This window comes from Musca domestica, unplaced genomic scaffold, assembly GCF_030504385.1.
Source record: "Musca domestica strain aabys unplaced genomic scaffold, Musca_domestica.polishedcontigs.V.1.1 78, whole genome shotgun sequence".
Lineage (NCBI taxonomy): Eukaryota > Metazoa > Arthropoda > Insecta > Diptera > Muscidae > Musca > Musca domestica.
This window is the reverse complement of record NW_026712403.1, coordinates 1,375,419-1,398,593: the sequence shown is the minus strand read 5'-3', so window position 1 is coordinate 1,398,593 and position 23,175 is coordinate 1,375,419. Positions and strand designations below refer to the sequence as shown.

Below are 23,175 nucleotides of genomic sequence, written 5' to 3'. Positions count from 1 at the left end.
TATGTTGACATATCCGTTTGTTCGTGATGATGGCATTTGACATGAAACAAAAAAAAAAGTGAACAGAAAAACTCGGGACAGATTATTAAATTATTTTCATATAAATGTGTTATAATTTCGAAAAATATCTAATCAAGATGTTTCCTATTTGTTAGTTAACATATACCCAGGCAGCAATACACCAGCCCATGCACACACACACAAACATGCAACGGAAACCATGTTTTGGATACTTCCTGTCAAATGTCACATTTAATGTGACACATGGACACAGGGCTACATTTACACACATACTTAGAAACATATGTATATTATTACCATACATCTCCAAAATATTACACGCACTCACACACGCACACAAATGGTCATTGCGTGACCATTTGTTATGACATTGTATATACTTATAATGGAAGTTATGTATATATCTATGTATTACTTGAGTGCATGTGGTGTGGTATGGTATTATGCATGGGACAATGAATACAAGGTAGGCTAACATTGAAAAAATTGCAAGTATAGAGGGGTACCTGTTTGGTTTGTAATGTCAGAATCACTATCAAAACAATAAACCAGTAAAGAAAGTCCTAAAGTTGGGCGGGGCCGACTTTATGATAACCTACACCACTTTGGTAATTTAGTAGAGCTCCACATAACAATTAAAAGTTTTTGTGGGAGAATTCAATCATACAAGCTATGATTATAATTATAATTTAAAGTTCAAAGGACTAAATATGCCGAAGCATTTGTATCTTTTAAATTCGAATTTGTATTGCCCATTTGGTGTACAATTAATTTAAAATCGGATAAAAATATATATGGGAGCTATATCCAAATCGGAACCGATCACGATAAATTTTGGCAAAGATATTTCTGAGCTGTATTTGATATATTTCCCTGAATATCGTTGTTACGGAGTGCATATTACGGCTGTGGGTAACAAATATAACAAATCGGATGAACAGTATATATGGAAGCTATAGCTATATCTGAACCGATCTTCACCAAATTTGACATACAAGCTTCTAGACTCAATTCGGTCGTAAGTGCCAAATTTCATCCAGATTGGACAAATATTAGACGTTTGATGCACAATCAAAGGTAAATCGGACGAAGTTATATATGGAAGGTATATCCAAATCTGAACCGATCACGATAAAATTCAGCAAAGGTATTTCTGAGCTGTATTTGATATATTTCCCCAAATATTGTTGTTACAGAGTGCATATTACGGCTGCGGAGGACTAAAATAATAAATCGGATGAACAATATATATGGGAGCTCTAGCTATATCTGAACCGATTTCGATAAAATTTGGCATACTTATTTTCAGGCCTAATGTGATCATACGTGCAAAACTCCATACTATTCGGGCTAATTTTACACGTTTGGTGCACAATAAAAAGCAAATCGGACGAAGATATATATGTGAGCTACATATAAATTTTGACCGATTATCTCCAATTTCAATAGGGTTCGTCCTTGGGCCAAAAAAGGTTGTTTGGAAAATTTCATCTCAATCGGATAATTAATGCGACCTGCATTTTGTTCACAAGAATACATGGACAGATGGACGGACGGACGGACAAACGGACTGGCATGCATAAATCAACTCAGAAAGTGAGTCAAAAGTAACTATGGGTCTATCTCGTTTCATTTTGCCTGTTACAAACAAATGAACAAAGACATAATACCCTGACCACCTTGTGGTGTAGGGTATAAAAATAAACAACAGAAAAACCTAATGTTAATTATCTAATAGACACATTGGTTATTTATCTCTCTCTCTCTCTGTATGTCAGTTTCTAGTTGCTGCTTCTTCATCGTGTTGTTGTTGTTTTTGTAGTTTTTTTCTATGTTAGTTAAGTATGGAATGGAATTTTAGTATCTATGCTATGTTATGCTATTTGTTGATGTTGTTGCGGCTGCTATTGGCTTCATCGCGATATAAATACACATGATGTGGAGCGGTAGGAGGATATCCGCATCCGCCCACCAGCAGGGCACACATCCGTCAAGCCCTATGGGTTTGATTGAATGGTTGGCAGCCGGTAACCATGGCTGCGATGAAATGATGATGCCAGTGTTGTTGTTGTTGTTCTTTCTCCTCTTATCGTCGTATTGTCGTCATCGTTGACTCTGCAAACAATGATGCTGCAATTACTGTAAATAATACAACCGAGAGTATGGGCGACATTGTCGACCCTGATGCATGCTGCATGGCAGCTGGTTCTTCACCTAAAAAAAAGAAAAAAGGATAAAAAAGAAGAGGATGAAAATAGAAACGAGCGTCAGGAAACGGAAATGGAGAACATTAATGAATATATGGCATATAAATAGATGCTTGTTGGCAGAGGCTAAACATCATTAGCAGGATGTGTTAATGTCGATGTGTGTGTGAGAGAGAGTGTTTTAATGGTTCTGTGTCGTAAAAAAATAGATGTTTTTAAATGTAATGCAATGTGTGTGTGTGGAATTTAAAGAAACAAAAATTTACATGAAGTCCGCATAAAAACTAAGGGGATGATATTTGCGGGCCCCAATGGAACTGGGAGCAGAAACTTTGAGAACCACCGAAAAATACTAAAAGGTTAAAAATTATTATTCAGGGATTGACATATATAAGATTAAGATAAGGTCGAATTTGTAAAAATTTTTTAACTTTAAGAGCACGAAAAGTACTAAATGATATGGTAGGAGCTAGAACTTTGGAATTTTGTAAGCGTGTATAAAGTGGTGTATAAAGGTGGGAATTCACGACTTTAAGGGTACTAAATGTTATAAAAAAGTACAAAATGGCACAACATTGTTTCTCGGAGATCGGTAAGAGCTAGAAATCCGTTACGAAAAGCTGTAAAAAGTAACAAGTAAAAAAACATTAAATTCGGCCGTTCCAAACTTTTAATAACCTTCACCTTGGGGTAAAGTAAACATTAGAAGAAATGTGGCAAAAACCATTAAAATGCCGAATATTGGCAGATACCGTTATATTGGGGCTATACCAAATCGTGAACCTATAATTACAAAGTTTCGTCAAATGAGCTAGAACCCATTGTGACCTACAAATACCTATTTTCAGACAAACCCGTGAAAAAATGTGGCAAAAATCATCAAATTACCGAATATCGGGAGGTACCGTTATATGGGGGCTATACCAAAACGTGGACCTATAATTACAATGACTCGCCACACGAACTGGGACCCATTATGAACTACAACTACCAATTTTCAGAGAAATTCTTGAATAAATGTGTCAAAAGTCATCAAAATACCGAATGTTGGGAGGTACCGTTATATGGGGACTATATCAAAACGTGGACCTATACATACAATGTTTTGCCACACGAACTAGGACCCATTATGACCCACAAATACCAATTAGTAAAAAAATGTGGCAAAAACCATCAAAATACCGAATATCGGGAGGTACCGTTATATGGGGGCTATACCAAATCATGGACCCATACATGCATTGTTTCGCCACCGGAGCTGGAACCCATTATGACCAACGAATACGAATTTATAGGCAAATCCGTGAAAAAATGTAGCAAAAAAATTAAAATACCGTGAAAATGGAATATATCGGAAATGGAATATCGGTTCACTTTATCAAGATCATCCCCCACAAAGGGTAAAAAAATGCATAATCTATATCTATAAAAGAGGAAAATGTTTGTATGTTTGTTTGTTTGTAATTTATGGACTCTAAAACCGCTGAATAGATTTTCCTGAAAATTTCCATATATACTGCAACATCGCCTGAAAGTAACATAGGCTATATACATTTTGAATTTCCACTTGGAACTGGAGATATAGCATCAGAATCGGAGGTACCTCCCAAAAATTTAGATTTTATATGCACATATCTATTGATTGGTTGAAGATACAGTCTCCAAATTTGGAATACGTAACGGAATTTGGAACAAAAATAAGTTTGCCAAATTATATTGTAATCGGTTCAGATTTAGATATAGCTCCCATATATATTTTCGACCGATTTCGTTCATTTGATGCCTCAAACACAATATGAATGTTCGATTCCAATGAAATTTGGAATGTGTGACGGGATTTAATCCGAAAATAAATTTGTCAAATTATATTGAAATCGGTTCAGATTTGGATATAGCTCCCATATATATTTTCGGCCGATTTCAAACATTTGATGCACCAAACACGCTATGTATCCCCAATTTCAATGAAATTTGAAACGTGTGGTAGATTTTATCTAAAAAATTGATTTCCCAAATTATATTGAAATCGGTTCAGATTTGGATATAGCTCCCATATACATTTTCGGCCGATTTCATGTATTTGGTGGACCAAACACGACATGTATTTCCAATTGTAATGAAATTTAAAATAAGTAACGGAATTGGGAGCCAAAATGAATTTCTCAAATTAAATTGAAATCGGTTCAGATTTGGATATAGCTCCCATATATATTTTCGACCGATTTCATGTATTTGATGCACCAAACACGCTATTTATCTCTAATTTCAATGAAATTTGGAATGTGTAGCGGAAATTAAAACAAATATACATTTGTCAAATTATATTAAAATCGTTTCAGATTTGGATATAGCTCTCATATATATTTTCGACCGATTTCATGTATTTTATGCACCATATACGATATGTATGTTCGATTCCAAAGAAATTTGGAATATGTAACGGGATTTTGATTAGAAAATAAATTAGTCAAATTATATTAAAATCGGTATTTGATGCACAAAACACGATACGTATTTCCGATTCCAACGAAATTCGGCATTGGTACAAAAATAAATTTGAAAAATTATATTCAAATACGCTCAGATGTGATTATAGCTCCCATTTATATACTCAGCCGATTTCACATATTTTATGCACCCAAAGCGAGAGAGACAAAATCTGGCACCAGAAAAAATTGCCAAATTATATTGAAATCAGTTGAGGTTTGGATATAGCTAACATATATATTTCGGCCGATTTCATACATATTATGCACCAAACACGATATATATGACCGATTCCAATGAAATTCAGAATGTGTGGCGGAATTTGGTTATAATAATAAATGTGATAAATTAATTGGAAATTAGTGAAGATTTGGATATAGCTCCCATATATATATTCTCGGCCGATTTCACATATAGGACGCACCAATTTCAATGAAATATGAAAGGTGTGGGGGAGTTTGGTGTAAAAGTAATTTTTTTAAAATTATATTTAAATCGGATCAGATTGGGATATGATTTTAATAAGAACCATTGACCCACAACGCCTTAGGCTAACACTAAAAAACAACACAACAATTTATTTGAAATACGCTTATTACGGCGAAGTATGTTGCTATCTCGAATTCACTAATTGCAATAAAAATGCCGCTCTACTTAAAAAAATTGCAGTTTCCTGCACCCTTGGTATTTGGTATGAAATAAATAAATCCAAAGGACAAACCCTTCGTGTATGCATGTCATGTTACTGCTTTTGTAATGATTTTGTTTATTAACGCATTAAATTAATGCAATATTTATTTTTTTTAATTTTTAAATTTGTTTTTCTTTATCCAACATATGTTCGTAAATAAAATTTTGAATGCATATAAAATCAACAGGGGTAGCGAAGCGCACCGGGTTCAGCTAGTAACTATTATAAAATGTGGAATTGCCTTTCTGTTTTGCGATTGTCTTAATATTTCACCGCAATATTTCCACCAACAAAAGATCTAGTGTGGGATGAAAAAACTGCAACCAAATTCAGACCGCTGTCATTTCTAAGCCACTCGTCTGAAAGCTGTTAAAATTATTCCAGTGACAGCTCATTATTTGGTTTGCAAGCGTACAAAAGCATTTCGGTGAGAATTTTCAAGAAAAAAAGTTATTCGTAATGAAATTCAAGCGTGATTTCTTAATATTTGGCTGGAAGACCACAAGTGGCTATCGTTAGAGCACTCCAGCATTTAAATGTGAATAAATCTTTTGCGTCTCGTACCATCGCTCATTACCCTGATACTGGTAGAGTAGCCCGAAGTCAATGAAGTGAACGGAAGAAAACAGCAACATCAGCAGAAATGGTTTGAAAAGTAAAGAAGCGATTTGATCGAAACCCGCGTCGCAGTGGCCCAAAAATGGCTCGTGAACTGAACATATCGCAATATTCCACTAGGCAAATATTGAAAAATGAGCTCGGGGTAAAGCCATTGAAATTCCAAAAAGTGCAAAAACTTACACCGCAACAGAAAGAAAATAGACTCAAAAGAGCTAAAGAGTTGGCCGAAAGTGGTGAACTGCCGAATTTGGTTTTCTCCGATGAGAAAATATTAATTGTTCCGCAGTTTGTGAACAATCAAAACGATCGTGTTTACTTGCCAAAGAGGTCAGCTGAAAATGTCCACCTTCGGTTGGCCACCAGAACTCAAGCGCCGGTCATGGTGATGGTGGAGCCGTCATAACAGCCGATGGTCGCTCTCCGCTCGTATTAATCGACCGTAGCTTCAGAATATATGCCGAATATTATCGCGAAAATATTCTGGAGGGGGTATTAAAGCCTTGGGCATTTTGGCTGTAGACCTGGACATTCCAACAGTACTCAGCACGCGCCACCCAAGAATGGTTACAAAATGAGGTTCCTCGCTTCATTTCCAGCGCACAATGACCACCAAAATCTCCGGATACAAATCCGTTGGACTATTGTGTCTGGAGTATTTTGAAAGAAAAGTAGGCACTAAACAAGTTAAAAAGCAGCAAGTTCGGCTGGGCCGAACTTTTAATATCCTCCACCATTTGCAACGAATTTTGAAATTTTCAAAAAATAAAATCCTTAAAAAATTCTGTTAAAATTTTAAAAATACCGAATATAGCCGTTATATTGGGGTCCATACGACGTGTACATACATTGACATTGTTTGTCATAAGCCATTACCATATTCAAATTCGAAACATGAAATAAACTCAGCTCCGTTAAATTGGAGCTGTGCGAAAACCTGGACCAGCAATTTTCTGTCACAGACTGTAGCATCCATTACGAACTTCAAATACCACATCTCAAACAATTTCGGTGGGTATTGTACATAAAATCGTCAAAAATACCGAATATAGGGAGGTACGGTTATATGGGGCCTTTACGAAGACGTGGACCTGCGCAGACAAATGTCTGTCTTAGGGTGTAGTAACCATTTTGAACTTCAAATACCAAATTTTAAATTACTTCCGGCAAAAAGGTCGCAAAAATCATCAAAATACCGAATATCGGGAGGTACCGTTATATGGGGGCTATACGAAGACATGGACTTGCACAGACAATTTTCTTTCTTAGGGTGTAGTATTCATTTAGAACTTTAAATACCAAATTTGAAACAATTCCGGTGAATAATGTCGGTAAAATCATCAAAATACCGAATATAGGAGGTACCGTTATATGGGGGCTATATGAAAACGTGGACCTACATGGCCCATTTACGAACTTAAACTGCATACTGGAAAAATAAACATGTGTGCAAAATTTTAGCCAAAAATTTAGAATTTTACGCTGATCAAGAATATATATACTTTGTTGGGTCTGACATGAGTATTTCGTGGAGTTACAAACGGAATGATAAAGTTAATATACCCTCCATAGTATGGTGGAGGGTATAAAAATACCAAAAAGCTCATGCAAGCAACATTCGAGCCGTTTGAAGGCCATAATTCGTGCCAAATGTGGTCAATTCGAACAAATCTAAACTGATTCTAAAAGTTGATGCTATTTCCGTTATTTTTTGCTTTCATTCAATAAAATTTAAAAAAAGAATGTTAAAATCACCCTGTATGTGTAACCAAACAGATATTGGCTGGAGAACTTGTATAAGTGCGTGAGATAAAATTGGGTGTGTGGACTTGAGAGGTACGAAAAACACAAAACGTATTTAATATGGGAAATTTCTAATAAACGGTTACGAAATTTTGCACCACTTGTATTGAAGTAGAATTTTGAACATTCGCATAAGAATGATACAATAATCAGATGTTTGGAGTGGAGATTATTTATTGCCCAAATTGATATTTTAAATCGATCTGATAATTCTAATTTCTCTTCGATATGTCCTTTATCCTTTGTTTCAAAATGTTCACTTCAGGCAATATTCGATTGGAAGTTTGATTGAGTTCGAATTTGAAAATGCTCTCGGGCTATATTTGGTTTGCTGGGTAACGAAGCCTATGAAAAAGCTTCTGGGGCACTTGTATTTCCACGTTTTCCAATTTTGAATATTTTATTAAAATTAATCAGGTTCTTGGAAGAAGCCAGTAAATCCAGCTCATATGTTTTTTTTTATACCCTCCTCTATACTATGGAGGGTATATTAACTTTGTCATTCCGTTTGTAACTCCTCGAAGTACTCATGTCAGACCCAACAAAGTATATATATTCTTGATCAGCGTAAAATTCTAAGACGATTTAGCCATGTCCGTCTGTCTGTCTGTTGTAATCACGCTATCTTTCGACCAAATTGAGATAGAAGGCTTAAATTTTGCACACATGTATATTTTGCCAGTAGGCAGGTTAATGGGCCATGTAGGTCCAAGTTATCATATAGCCGCAATATAACGATACCTCCCGATATTCGGTATTTTGATGATTTTAGCGACATTATTCACCGGAATTGTTTCAAATTTAGCATTTGAAGTTCGTAGTGAATACTACAGCCTAAGACAGAAAATTATCTGTGCAGGTCCACGTCTTCGTATAGCCCCCATATAACGGTACCCCCCATATTCGGTATTTTGATGATTTTAGCTACATTATAAACAGATTTTTCTTGAAGTTTCGCATTTAAATATTGTAATAACTTATTAAAAAAAGTTGCCTAGGCAGGTCCACGTCGTCTTATAGGCATTCGGTATTTTTAAAATTTTAACAGAATTTTTAACGGATTTTATTTTTTTCTCTTGGAAATTGCTAAATTTGTACCAAATGGTGGATGGTATTAAAAGTTCGGTCCGGCCGAACTTATAGCTTTTTTACTTGTTTGTTAATAAAATATTTAAAGAATTTCCGATTCATGACAAAAGGACAAGTGTTGCCATGTTTTCACTATTATTAGTTTACATATTTTTGTTTTCGTTGTTTAAATCCTGCAATCCAATTATGAACAGAATTTGTGATGTTTTGTTGGTTCAACTTTGTTCAATTTACAATTTCATATTTACCGATAATATATCAGGAGCAGCAGCAGTGGAAGAAGTTTTGCAATTGTGCATGAAAATATAATATTGAAATACGTGCACAGGATGCCATGCTAGGGGGGAGAGGGGTTGGTCTTTGTGAAAAAAGGTGTGGGTGGATGGTTGGATGACTGAATGAATCGAGCGATGGTGGATGGCATTGTGTTTAAGTAATGAAATGCATGCATATTGTTTATTATTGGATTGCTGCAGACATTTCGAAGGGTGTAACACTTTTTTTGGTATTTTTTTTTTTTTGATTATTTTCCACACTGAGAGATTTCAATACTCCCTCGAATTGGAAAATTTATATCGTGTTCGATATTTGATTTTGTTGGTTATCACTTTTCCTGCTGCTGCTGCTGCTGCTGTGAGTTCTCTTTGTTCAGTGTGTAGTCAATGCTTATTATCACCACCAGGTCGGTGATGGGAGAGGGAGTGAGGGAGAGGAGAGAGGGGGAATACCTACCATTTAGTACGTGCACCATCACAGTTCCAGTGATATCATTACCAAGGGTACAGAAATAGTTGCCAGTATCATGTCAATTGGCATTGGCAATATAGAGGCGACTGAAAGCACGTCCGGGTAGCATATCGGTTTTAACGCTGCAACGAAATGGAATGGAATAAGAATATGAATAGTAAACCACAAGGCCGCAGTAAGAAGTAACTATAAAAAGAAATGTATTTCCAACCGACTCCAACCCCCAAAACCCATAAAAAGGAGAAACAACAACGCCAACGACAAAGACAAATCAAAAATCCCCCTCAGTAATAAATATACATGTATATATTGATTCGAAGGAATTGGAAGACATGATTTACAATAAACAAATATGTTTTGTTTGTTTGTTCTCAAAATATATTTGATGGCAAATCACACGCATATCTCTCAGTCATACGCGACTTCCGAGTGGAATTTGTTATTGTCTTTTTTCTTCTTTCGTAGTTGTTGTAATCCCCAATCACCACCTCAACTGCACAGTGTCTTTGAATAAGGGTAGGGTATTTTCTCAATTTCTTCTTTGTTCGGGAACTTGAAAATTTTCCAAAAAAAAAAAAAAAATCCGTCGCGAAATACCGCTTTATATGGGGTCTAAACGAAGACGTGGTGCTGCATAAGTAATGATTCCGAACTTCAAATACGAAATTTGAAACAATTTCTTTGAACAATGGCGTTAATATCATCAAAATCTATATCTATAAAAGAGGAAAATGTTTGTATGTTTGTTTGTTTGTTTGTTTGTAATTTATGGACTCGAAAACCGCTGAATAGATTTTCCTGAAAATTTCCATATATACTGCAACATCGCCTGAAAGTAACATAGGCTATATACATTTTTGAATTTCCACTTGGAACTGGAGATATAGCATCAGAATCGGAGGTACCTCGCAAAAATTTAGATTTTGTATGCACATATCTATTGATTGGTTGAAGATACAGTCTCCAAATTTGGAATACGTAACGGAATTTGGAACAAAAATAAGTTTGCCAAATTATATTGTAATCGGTTCAGATTTGGATATAGCTCCCATATATATTTTCGACCGATTTCGTTCATTTGATGCCTCAAACACAATATGAATGTTCGATTCCAATGAAATTTGGAATGTGTGACGGGATTTAATCCGAAAATAAATTTGTCAAATTATATTGAAATCGGTTCAGATTTGGAAATAGCTCCCATATATATTTTCGGCCGATTTCAAACATTTGATGCACCAAACACGCTATGTATCCCCAGTTTCAATGAAATTTGAAACGTGTGATAGATTTTATCTAAAAAATTGATTTCCCAAATTATATTGAAATCGGTTCAGATTTGGATATAGCTCCCATATACATTTTCGGCCGATTTCATGTATTTGGTGGACCAAACACGACATGTATTTCCAATTGTAATGAAATTTAAAATAAGTAACGGAATTGGGAGCCAAAATGAATTTGTCAAATTAAATTGAAATCGGTTCAGATTTGGATATAGCTCCCATATATATTTTCGACCGATTTCATGTATTTGATGCACCAAACACGCTATGTATCTCTAATTTCAATGAAATTTGGAATGTGTAGCGGAAATTAAAACAAATATACATTTGTCAAATTATATTAAAATCGGTTCAGATTTGGATATAGCTCTCATATATATTTTCGACCGATTTCATGTATTTTATGCACCATACACGATATGTATGTTAGATTCCAAAGAAATTTGGAATATGTAACGCGATTTTGATTAGAAAATAAATTAGTCAGATTATATTGAAATCGGTTCGCCGATTTCACATATTTGATGCACAAAACACGATACGTATTTCCGATTCCAACGAAATTCGGCATGAGTGGCTAAATTTGGTACAAAAATAAATTTGAAAATTATATTCAAATACGCTCAGATGTGATTTAGCTCCCATATATATTCACATATTTGATGCACCCAAAGCGAGAAAGACAAAATCTGGCACCAGCAAAAATTGCCAAATTATATTGAAATCAGTTGAGGTTTGGATATAGCTAACATATATATTTCGGCAGATTTCATATATATTATGCACCAAATATATATGACCGATTCCAATGAAATTCAGAATGTGTGGCGGAATTTGGTTATAATAATAAATGTGATGATGTCGAAATTAGTTAAGATTTGGATATAGCTTCCATATATATATATATTCTCGGCCGATTTCACATATTTGACGCACCAATTTCAATGAATTATGAAAAGTGTGGCGGAGTTTGGTGTAAAAGTAATTTTTTTAAAATTATATTTAAATCGGATCAGATTCGGATATGATTTTAATAAGAACCATTGACCCACAACGCCTTAGGCTAACACTAAAAAAAACAACACAACAATTTATTTGAAATACGCTTATTACGGCGCAGTATGTTGCTATCTCGAATTCACTAATTGCAATAGAAAAACAACTCTACTTAAAAAAATTGCAGTTTCCTGCACGCTTGGTATTTGCTATGAAATAAATAAATCCAAAGGACAAACCCTTTGTGTGTGCATGTGATGTTACTGCTTTTGTAATGATTTTGTTTATTAACGCATTAAATTAGTGCAATATTTTTTTTTTTTTAATTTTTAAATTTGTTTTTCTTTATCCAACATATATTGGTAAATAAAATTTTGAATGCATATAAAATCAAAAGGGGTAGCGAAGCGCACCGGGTTCAGCTAGTACGGAATAAAGGGAGGTACCGTTGTACAGGGGCTGTACAAAGACGTGGTCTTGCACAGAAAACTCAGATGATTCTATTAAAAAATTGGGCTAAAATCATCAAAATAACGAATATCGGGAGTTACTGTTATATGGTGGATATACGATATCGTGGACCTATATAGACAATTCTCTTGCAGGGTATAAAGTACTCAGAGGGAACTTTTTGTGTGGATTTTCAGATAATTTCATTGAAAAATGTTGCTACAATTATCAGAATACCGAATTTTGGGGGGTATGAGAACTGTATGAGGGCTATTCGATATAGTGGACCTATATAGACAATTCTCTTCCAGGGGTAAGATATTCACAGAGAACTCCTTGTGCAGAATTTCAGACAATTCCATTGAAAAATGTGGCTAAAATCATCAAAATACTGAATGTCGGGAGGTATCGTTATATGGGGGATATACGATATCGTGGACCGATATAGCTCATCTTCGAAGTTGACCTGCATGCAGACAAAAGACATATTTCTATTTTTATTCGTGATTATAAAAGTCGGGCAGACGGAAGGATGGACAGGGCTAAATCGTCTACAATTATTATTTCGATGAGTTACAAACGTTACAAACGGAATGACGAACTTAATATACCCTCCATACTAGTTATGGTGGGGGGTAAAAAACAGCTTAAACTAGAATCTTGGACTATTTCGAATTACGTCAACAAATAGTGATAAAATCTTGAGATTCGGTATGAGAAACAATTCTTGGAAATATTGTTGATGTAAGGAGGGGTTTTTTGAAATGTGTACTAAGTGTAAGAACTGTACTTAATAGTACACAATTTGGTATTGGGCAATCAGAAGAAGCTGGTAATTTGAGATGTTGGCATTGGCTGGTAGGTTTGTGATAAAGAGGTGATCTTGGAAATGTTTACCACAAGTGTACAAAAAGTAATAAATAGTACTATATTTGGTACAATTTGGTATTGAGTGAAATGCTATTGCATATAGTGCTTGAAATCTGAGATTTGGTTTTAGGGTCGCTGCTCATGTGTCGCCTGGACATATGGAGGTGATTTCGGAAATGTAATGTAAATGTACGAAAAGTACTAAATGGTACTTGGGAGAAAGGTTAAGCCTGGAGTCTTCAAATTTGATATTGAGGGTCTGTTGGTGCCGGTGATTAAGCTATGGGGTGGTTTTGGATATGTGTACTGCAATTGTTCGAAAAGTACTAAGTGACACTAAATTTGGGGTAAGGGATAGAGCTGTAATCGAGAAATTTTAAATGGATGTCACTGTTGGTTTCTTTGGTTAAGAGAAGGAGCTGGTTTTGAATATACGTACTACGATTGTACTAAATGGTACATAATTTGGTTATGAGGGAAATTACTAATTAACGTTGGTATCTGATGTTGAGCTATGGAGATTGTTTTAAAAACGAGTGCTACATATGAACGAAAAGCACTATATGGTACTAAATTTGGTATTGGGTGAAGGGAGAAAGCTGAAATCATGAACATTGATATGGAGGCCATTGTTGGTATGTTTTGAGAGAAAGAGGTGGTTTTGAATAAGCGTACTATGATTGTTCGAAAAGTACTAGATTTGCCGTTAAGTTAATGGAGAGAACTTGAATCCTAAAATTTGATATTGAGATCACTGTCGATTTCTACAATGAAGATATGATTAGGGTCAAGTTTTATTATGAAAAGACGTTGAAATAATTTTGTCAAGAAAGATTAGATGTGGAACCATTGTTCAAGGGTTTAACTAACATGCTCTTCGGTAAATTTCAAACTTGAACCCGGACTAATTTGACTAATACTAATACTAATACTAATACTAATACTAATACTAATACTAATACTAATACTAATACTAATACTAATACTAATACTAACACTAATACTAATACTAATACTAATACTAATACTAATACTAATACTATACTAATACTAATACTAATACTAATACTAATACTAATACTAATACTAATACTAATACTAATACTACTACTAATACTAATACTAATACTAATACTAATACTAATACTAATACTAATACTAATACTAATACTAATACTAATACTAATACTAATACTAATACTAATACTAATACTAATACTAATACTAATACTAATACTAATACTAATACTAATACTAATACTAATACTAATACTAATACTAATACTAATACTAATACTAATACTAATACTAATACTAATACTAATACTAATACTAATACTAATACTAATACAATATAAGGATTATTTCCCTCGGAGTCGTAACTATTAACAGATTCCCCAAAGGGATCCTTTTATACCCTGACGATGATACGTCAAAACGTGCCTCATCGAAATAATGGTTTTAAACCCTTGGTCTCTTTTGACCAAATCCGTTTCAGGACATTTGGAGTCGGTGAAGCGATGTCCGTCAGTCTGACTGGCTGGCTGGTGCGCACGATACCTCTCGAAGGGAGTACCCGAATTGGTCCAAACTTGGTACATCGTAATATTATAGTCAAACTTAGATTGAGTTTGGAGTCGGGTAAAATCGGTCCACTACTTCCACAAAAGGTGCCATTTTTCTTTTCAATAATAATCCGAAGATGGAATATGTGGCTACACTCCTTCTGATACCTCTCCCACAAAGGGTCAAAATTTTGAACATCCATTAAGCTCATAAAACGCGGAAATTATCATCCGTTTCCATTCAGACTTGGTACATCTGAATATTTTCATCACAAGATCTGTAGAGATCGAACAATTTTTCTGGACCCCCCCACAAAGGGTTCAAGATTTTGAAAAATAAAACGCTCAAAGAAAGAATATGGAATTTATGATTCGCATGGTCCAAATCTGGCACGTCGCAATATTTATATCATATTTATTAAGGTCCGATACGAAATGGACAATATGGGTCCATTCCTTCGAACCTACTCCATGGAGGGTTTACAATTTGAATAATCATAACAGAAGTCAGAAAATATTTCAATAAACGAATATTGGCTGAGGGTATATAACTGTCGGCAAAATCGTGGTGCACCTATTGTTTGACTTTTTCAACATCAAAGACCCTCCACTACCTCATAGAAAATCATTCCAAATTTCAAATTTTCAGTTCTATCTCTCCCCAAAATGTAGTACCATTTGGAAGTTTACATACTTTTTAGTACGTATTTCCAAAACCACATCCAGATCTCAACCCTACACATTAATCGTGACCCTAATGCCAAATTTCGCTTTCAAGTGCTATGCCTTCACTAAATATCAAATGTAGAACAGGGTTGCCAATATTCGACGGACCCATGTTTTTTTTTTTTTTTTTTTAATCAAAGAAAAAAATAAAAATTTGGCGGTTGGCAATGTTAATCATTTAATTTGTTCCCAGTAGATTTGTTTACATCTATTTTTGAATATGATATCTCTCAAATGGCCGCCTCTGGCGTTGATGACGTATTGTGCCCTTTTTGCTGCATTTTCCATCGTTTTTGCCAACATTTCGGCCGGAATAGCGTCTATTTCTTCACGAATGTTGCCCTTGAGCTCTTCTACGGTCCTTGGCTTGTTAACGAAAACCTTTGGCTTCAAATAACCCCACAAGAAGAAGTCAGGCGGCGTCAAATCGGGCGAACGCGGTGGCCAGTCCAAATCACCACTTTTCGACATCAAACGGCCCGGAAACAAATTCTTCAGAAAATCGATTGTTATGCGACTTGTGTGCGGTGGAGCGCCGTCTTGTTGAGACCAGAACTGCCTCATACGCTTTCGACGAATAATTGGCATCACAAAATTAGTCATCATGTCGCGATAACGCTCTTGATTGATGGTAACAGCATGGCCATTTTCATTTTGGAAGAAAAACGGCCCAATGACCTTTTCGCACTAACGCCGCAACAAACTGTGACTTTTTCGTCATGAAGAGGCACTTCTTGAATCTCCTGAGGATTTTCAGTGGCGTAAAAACGGCAATTTTGCTTATTTACGGTCCCATTCAATGTGAAATGGGCTTCATCGGACATGATAAATTTGTTCCAAAATTGCTCGTTATCTTCGGCCATTTCGATGACCCTTTGGGCCCATTTCAATCGACGAGGCTTGTCCGCAGGCAACATTCTTTGCGTCAATTGAATTTTGTACGGGAACAAATGCAAATCAATGCGAATAATACGTTGTAAAGTGGACCGAGCCATGCCCAACTGCTGAGAACGGCTTTTTTGGGATGTTCTTGGGGACCTCTCAACACTGGCTCGTACGGTATCGATATTCTCGGCCGATCGCCTTGGTCGACTTTTATATGGCCTCCTCGGATTAGAAAGAGCCTTACCAGTCAAACATTTTTCGTATAAACGCTTAATGGTGTTCTTAGAAGGCGCACTTCTCACATTTTTTAATGTTTTAAAAGAACGTTGAGTTTTCGCAATTGACTTCTTGCAAATTTCAACTATTTCAGAGCGCTCGCGTGGCGTGTATTGGTTCATGGTAAAAATCTGCTTGGACTGACGCTTCAAACGCGGTATGTCATTAAGCGATGTGACATCTCTGTCAAAAGTTATGGCGTTGCCAGATGAGTCCGTCGAATATGGACAACCCTGTATATATAAACACAATAAATGGGTTTGGCCAGGGTATCTCCCATCCCATGACACTGTGCCTCACCACTGCCACGTTGGCATTAATTCTGCATCAATGACCCTCGAAGGAAACGGATATTTGTATTTATGTTCCAACTGCAAACCAAACAAAAGGGTACCGAGTGTGAATATCAACGTGACTGTTCACATGTACATATACGTGTGTGTGGATATGAGTGTATGTGTGTGTTTGTGCCCGTGTGTATTTTCATTATTTAATGGAATTTTTCTATGCTAAGCACGAGATGAGAACACAACACACACACAAAAAGACGGGAATTGTCATAAATGTTGACGATGACAACGACAGCAGCAAAAACAACAATGATGGCGATGACGACAACACGTCGCATGAGTAATGCAATTCTGGTCTGATATCACGTATACGTCGCCAAGTACCATCATCATAAACAACATCATTAACAAGCAGAACAAGAGTCTCCCGCCCAAACAACCCATCAACCCTTGAAACATTTCTAAACCAAAAACCAATTGGATGCCATTAGAGTTTTAAACTCAAATTTAATACTTAATGAGGAATCTTTAATGAATAGAAGAAGAAGAAGAAGAAGAAGAGAAAAACAACGAAGTTCCACAAAAGGAAGGAGGGGATGACTGAGTCCTGTAAAAGTTTTCCCATTGCTTGAAAAGATAGTTTGCTTTTATAGCTCAGTTAGAATTTAAAAGCTGCACATGAGTTGCCCTAAATAAGATAGACATTTTTCTTTTGCCAAAGACATGCACAGCCATTCAATACCAGGAATCCATTTCATGTGAATCCCCAACACAATCTGAAGATTTGCATGAGTTACTTTGAAAAAAAGTGGATAGACAGCACTTGACACTAGACGCATCTCGGAATGCATTACGTTTGAATTGGGATTGGCTACTTTTCCATACAGAGAACAAAATGTAGCCTGGGTTTTGCCAGAGAGTACGCCACCCGGTGAGACATGGAATCTAATGTTTATTGCCATTATCAAGTCTAATAATATGTTGCGGAGAAATTTTATATTAAGAGGCGGGAAAATACTGGACAAACGTCTTAATCTGTAAAAGAACATTAGGCATGAACTTAATTGGGAAGTGTAGACTGCACAAGCCACATTTTCAACGACCCAATCCAAAATTGGCGCCCAAGCAGCAATTTAACAATTAAATAAAATTAAAATTCTTTCGACATATTTTGTGACTCACTACGTCTCCTTTGTGATTTAGTATTGGATTTTTTCTGGGCAAAACCTCAATTTTTACATCACTATTTTCCAATTCGGTTAAGACATATTCGAATTAAATTAGGCGAAAAATGCCCGGAAGGCAGACATGGGTGAGATAAAAAACTGTAACCAACTTCAGACTGTTGTCATTTCTAAGCCACTGGTCCGCCAGCTGTTAAAATTATTCCAGTGACAGTTCATTATATTGTTTACAAGTGTACGAAAGCATTTTGGTGAGAATTTTCCAGAATAAAAGTTATTTTTGATGGAATCCAGGCGTGATAGTGTGATTTCTTTATATTTGGTTGGAAAACCACGAGTGGCTATCGTTAGAGCACTCCAGCATTTAAATTTGAATAAATCTCTTGTGTCTCGTACCATCGCTAGTTACCGTGATACTGGTAGCGTAGCCCGACGTAAAGAAAGTGGACGGAAGAAACCAGCAACATCAGCAGAAATGGTTCGAAAAGTAAAGAAGCGACTTGATCGAAACCCGCGTCGCGGTGGCCAAAAAATGGCTCGTGAGCTGAACATATCGCAATATTCCATTCGGCAAATATTGAAAAATGTGCTCGGGTTAATGCCATTGAAATTCCAAAAAGTGCAAGAACTTACACCGCAACAGAAAGAAAATAGACTCAAAAGAGCTAGAGAGTTGCCTCGCTTCGCTGAAAGTGGTGAACTGCCAAATTTGGTTTTTTCCGTATCCGATGAGAAAACATTCGTTGTCCAGCAGTAAGCAACAAAATGATTGTAAACAAACAAAATGATCGTGTTTACTTGCCAAAGAGGTCAGCTGAAAATGTACACCTTAAGTTGGCCACCAGAACTCATGCGCCGGCCATGGTAATGGTGTGGGCCGCCATAACATCCGATGGTTGCTCTCCGCTAGGATAAATCGACCGTGGCATCAGAAAAAATGCCGAATATTATCGCGAATATATTGTGGAGGGTGTATTTTTAAGCCTTGGGCACGCAAACATTTTTGCCGCAGACCTTTTACATCCCAACAGGACTCAGCATCATTGCACTCAGCACGCGCCACCCAAGAATGGTTACAAAATTGTTTTTCTCGCTTCATTTCCAGCGCACAGTGGCCACCAAAATCTCCGGATACGTATCCGTTGGACTATTGTGTATGGAGTATTTTGGAAAGCAAGGTTGGCACTAAAAAAATACCAAAGTGTTGATCACCTCAAGCAAGCGCTTCACCGGGAATGGGCCAAAATACTGCAGAGCAACATTAGGGCGCGTGGGACGGTTTGAAGGCCATAATTCGTGCCAAAGGTGACCAATTCTAAATTAAATTTTGAGATTCCAGCTCTATGCCTTCATCCAATACAAAATGTAGTACTTAGTACTTTTCGAATAATTATAGTACACAATTCCAAAACCACCTCCATATGTCAACAACAGACACCAACCGTGACATCTATATCAATGTTTAGGACTTCTTTAACCCAATGCCAAATCTAGTACCATTTAGTACTTTTCGTTTAATTATAGTACACATTTCCAAAACACCTTCATATCTCAATTTCAGATACCAACAGAGAGACTTCAATATCAAATTTGAGGATTCCACCCTTATCCCTTTACCCAATACCAAATTTAGTACCATTTAGTATTTTTCACACTAATATAGGACGCATTTCTAAACTACCGCCAAATCTCAAACACAAATAACTTCAGTAATCTAAATATCAAAATTTTACCTCTACCCCTTCACCCAAACCAAATATAGTACCATTTAGTACTTTTCGTGCAATTATAGTACTCATTTCGGAAAACAACTCCATAAGTCCAGGCTATACATGAACGGTGACCCCAATACCTAATTTCAGATTTCAAGCACCAACTGTTCTGTTCACCCAATATAAAATTGTACCAAATATAGTACTACATAGTACTTTTCAAACAATTGTATATGGAATTTCCAGATTTCAGCTTTATTCTTTTACCCAATACAAATTTAGTACCATTTAGTGCTTTTCGTACAATTATAGTATACCTTTCCAAAACAAACACCATATCTTAATTCGAGATAGCAACAGTTACCTCAATATTTCAGGTTTTCAGCCCTATCCCTTAACCCAATACCAAATATAGTACCATTTAATACTTTTCGTAAAATTACAGTACACATTTTTGAAACTGCTTCCATATATCCAGGTTACACATGAACAGCGACCTCAATACCAAATTTCACAATTTCAAGCACCATTTGTTCACCCAATGCCAAATTGTACCAAATTTACAACTTTTCGTTCAATTATAATACGCAGTTCCCAATTCATCAATTCCAGATACCAACTCCAGCTCTATGATTTCACCCAATACACAATTTAGTACCACTTCGTCCTTTACGAACAATTAAAGGACTCATTTCCGAACCCACCTCCTTCTACCTCAACAAACGGCACCAACTGAAACCTCAATATGAAATTTCTGGATTCCAGCTCTACCTCTTCACCCAGTGCTAAATTTAAAACCATTTAGTATTTTTCGTACAATTATTGTACACATTTCCGGAAGCACCTCCATATCTTAATCACAGACCCCAACGACTGAATCAAATTTTAGATCTATTTCTTCACCAAGTACCAAATTTATTACTTTTCGAACACATCCAAAACTACCTCAATATCTCAATTTTAGATAACAACAGAGATCTCAATATCAAATTTGAGGATTCCATCCCTATCCCTTCACTCATTACCAAATTTAGTACTTTTCGTATATATATCCCCACCATTTTCAAATCCCTACCAAAACTCAAACACAGATACCATCAGTAATTTAAACAAGTTAAAAAGCAGCAGGTTCGGCCGGACCGAACTTTGAACAACCTCCAACATTTGGAACGAATTTGGAAATTTTCAAAAAATAAAATCCTTTAAAGATTTTGTTCCAATTTTAAAAATACTGACGATGGTAGTTCTTTGAGGTGTATACGATGTGGACCTACATTAGCATTGTTTGTCATAAGCCATTACCATATTCAAATTCGAAATTTGAAATAAACGGTGAATAATGTAACTAAAATCATCAAAATATCGTATGTAGGGAGGTACCGTTATATCGGATCTTTACGAAGACCTGGACCTGCATAGACAATTTTCTGTAGCATCCATTACGAACTTCAAATACGACATCTCAAAAAATTTCGGTGAGTATTGCACCTAAAATCATCAAAATACCGAATATTGGGATGTACCGTTATGGGGGGCTATACGAAAACGTGGACCTGCACAGAAAATTTTCTGTCATATGCTGTAGTATCCATTTCGTACTTCAAATGCCAAATTCCGGTGAATAATGTCGCTAAAATAATCAAAAAACCGAATATCGGGAGGTGCCGTTATATGGGGGCTATATGAAAACGTGGAACGTGAAAACATGACCACTTACGAACATAACCTGCCTACTGGCAAAATAAGCATATGTGCAAAATTAAAGCCTTTTATCTCAATTCGTTCGAAAGATAGCGTGATTACAACAGACAGACAGACGGACAGACAGATAGACGGACATCGCTAAATCGACGTAGAATTTTACGCTGATCATGAATATATATACCTTGTTTGGGTTGACTTGAGTATTTCGAACGAATTGACAAAGTTAATATACCCTCCATAGTATGGTGGAGGGTATAAAACAAATTTCAGAACTTTATTTCTATATGTCTTGGACCTTAATATCAAATTTGTAGCAAAACATGTACACCCAATACCAAATATGGTACTACTTAGTACTTTGGGTGCAAAACCAACTCTTATCAAAAATCTGCCACCAAAAGGAAAAACACAAAGCAAAATTTTCGTTCACCTTAAACTAGACTGTTTCAAATGTAGTACCATTTAGTAAAGGACGCACACTTAGTACACATTTTCAATTCTTCCACCTTCATATATCAAACTTATTTGCCTTATTTAGAATTTAGTTTTTAGTGGAATTTTAGAAGTTTAATACCAATTTGAGACTTTTCGTAACCTTAAAGTTCGAATTTCTGAAAACCATTTGGTATATCTATCCGCACTGCATCCGTTACTGTCATTTCAAATTTCAGAATTCTAGCTCATTTGTCCAATACACGTTTTTCAATTTCTTGTATATTTTAGTATTCTTCGTACCCTGTTAGTATCTAGCCTTATAACACGCCTATGCACCAAGACCGGCCCATGTGCAAAATTTCTAGCTTCAGCCATTTCAACTGGGCGTTGATTCTCGATCAGTTAGTTATTAACACCTTTGACTAAAATAATATTTGTATTGTTACCAACCAACATCCTAATTCCTGATTTCCCTTAACTCGTCGACATCCGACTACCATCCATCGGAGTTCTGTAGCTCAGACATCAACATCATAGTTCCAGTTCGTACATAATCTATCAATCCCTCGACGTCCATTCATAGTAATCCCCGGCTATCTTTATATCAGCGGCAACCAAAACCTAATCCACTATGATTTCGGAGGGGGCAATTAATCCACCTCCAGGGGGCAATTAATCCAGCTTCCGAAGGAATTAAAGTAGAATGATAAAATTATGCTCAAATGTATGTTATGTTTGCATCCACGTTTTGGTATAGCCCCCATATAACGGTACGTCCCGATATTCGGTATTTTGATGATTTTAGCAAATTTATTCGCCGGAAATCTTTCAAATTTGGTATTTGATGTTCGTATTGGATGCTACAGCCTATGACAGGGGACTGTCTGTGCAGGTTCACGTCTTCGTATAGCCCCCATATAACGGTACGTCGGTACGGTACGATATTCGGTATTATAATTTTATCGAAATTATAACCGATTTTTTTAAGTTTCGCATTTGAATATTAGTTCGCAGGTCCATGTCGTCGTATAGACCCTAATATAATAGCTACATTCGGTAGTTTTAAGATTTTAACAAAATTATTAACGGATTTTATTGTTTTGGAGAATTACCAAATTCCTTCCAAATGGCGA

At 36.0% G+C, this 23,175-nt stretch overlaps 1 pseudogene; it reads right to left on the bottom strand.

Annotated features, from left to right (window-relative positions):
- Positions 1–2,107: 2,107 nt before the first annotated feature.
- Positions 2,108–23,175, bottom strand: part of LOC101892934 (uncharacterized) — a 162,394-nt pseudogene continuing 141,326 nt past the window's right edge.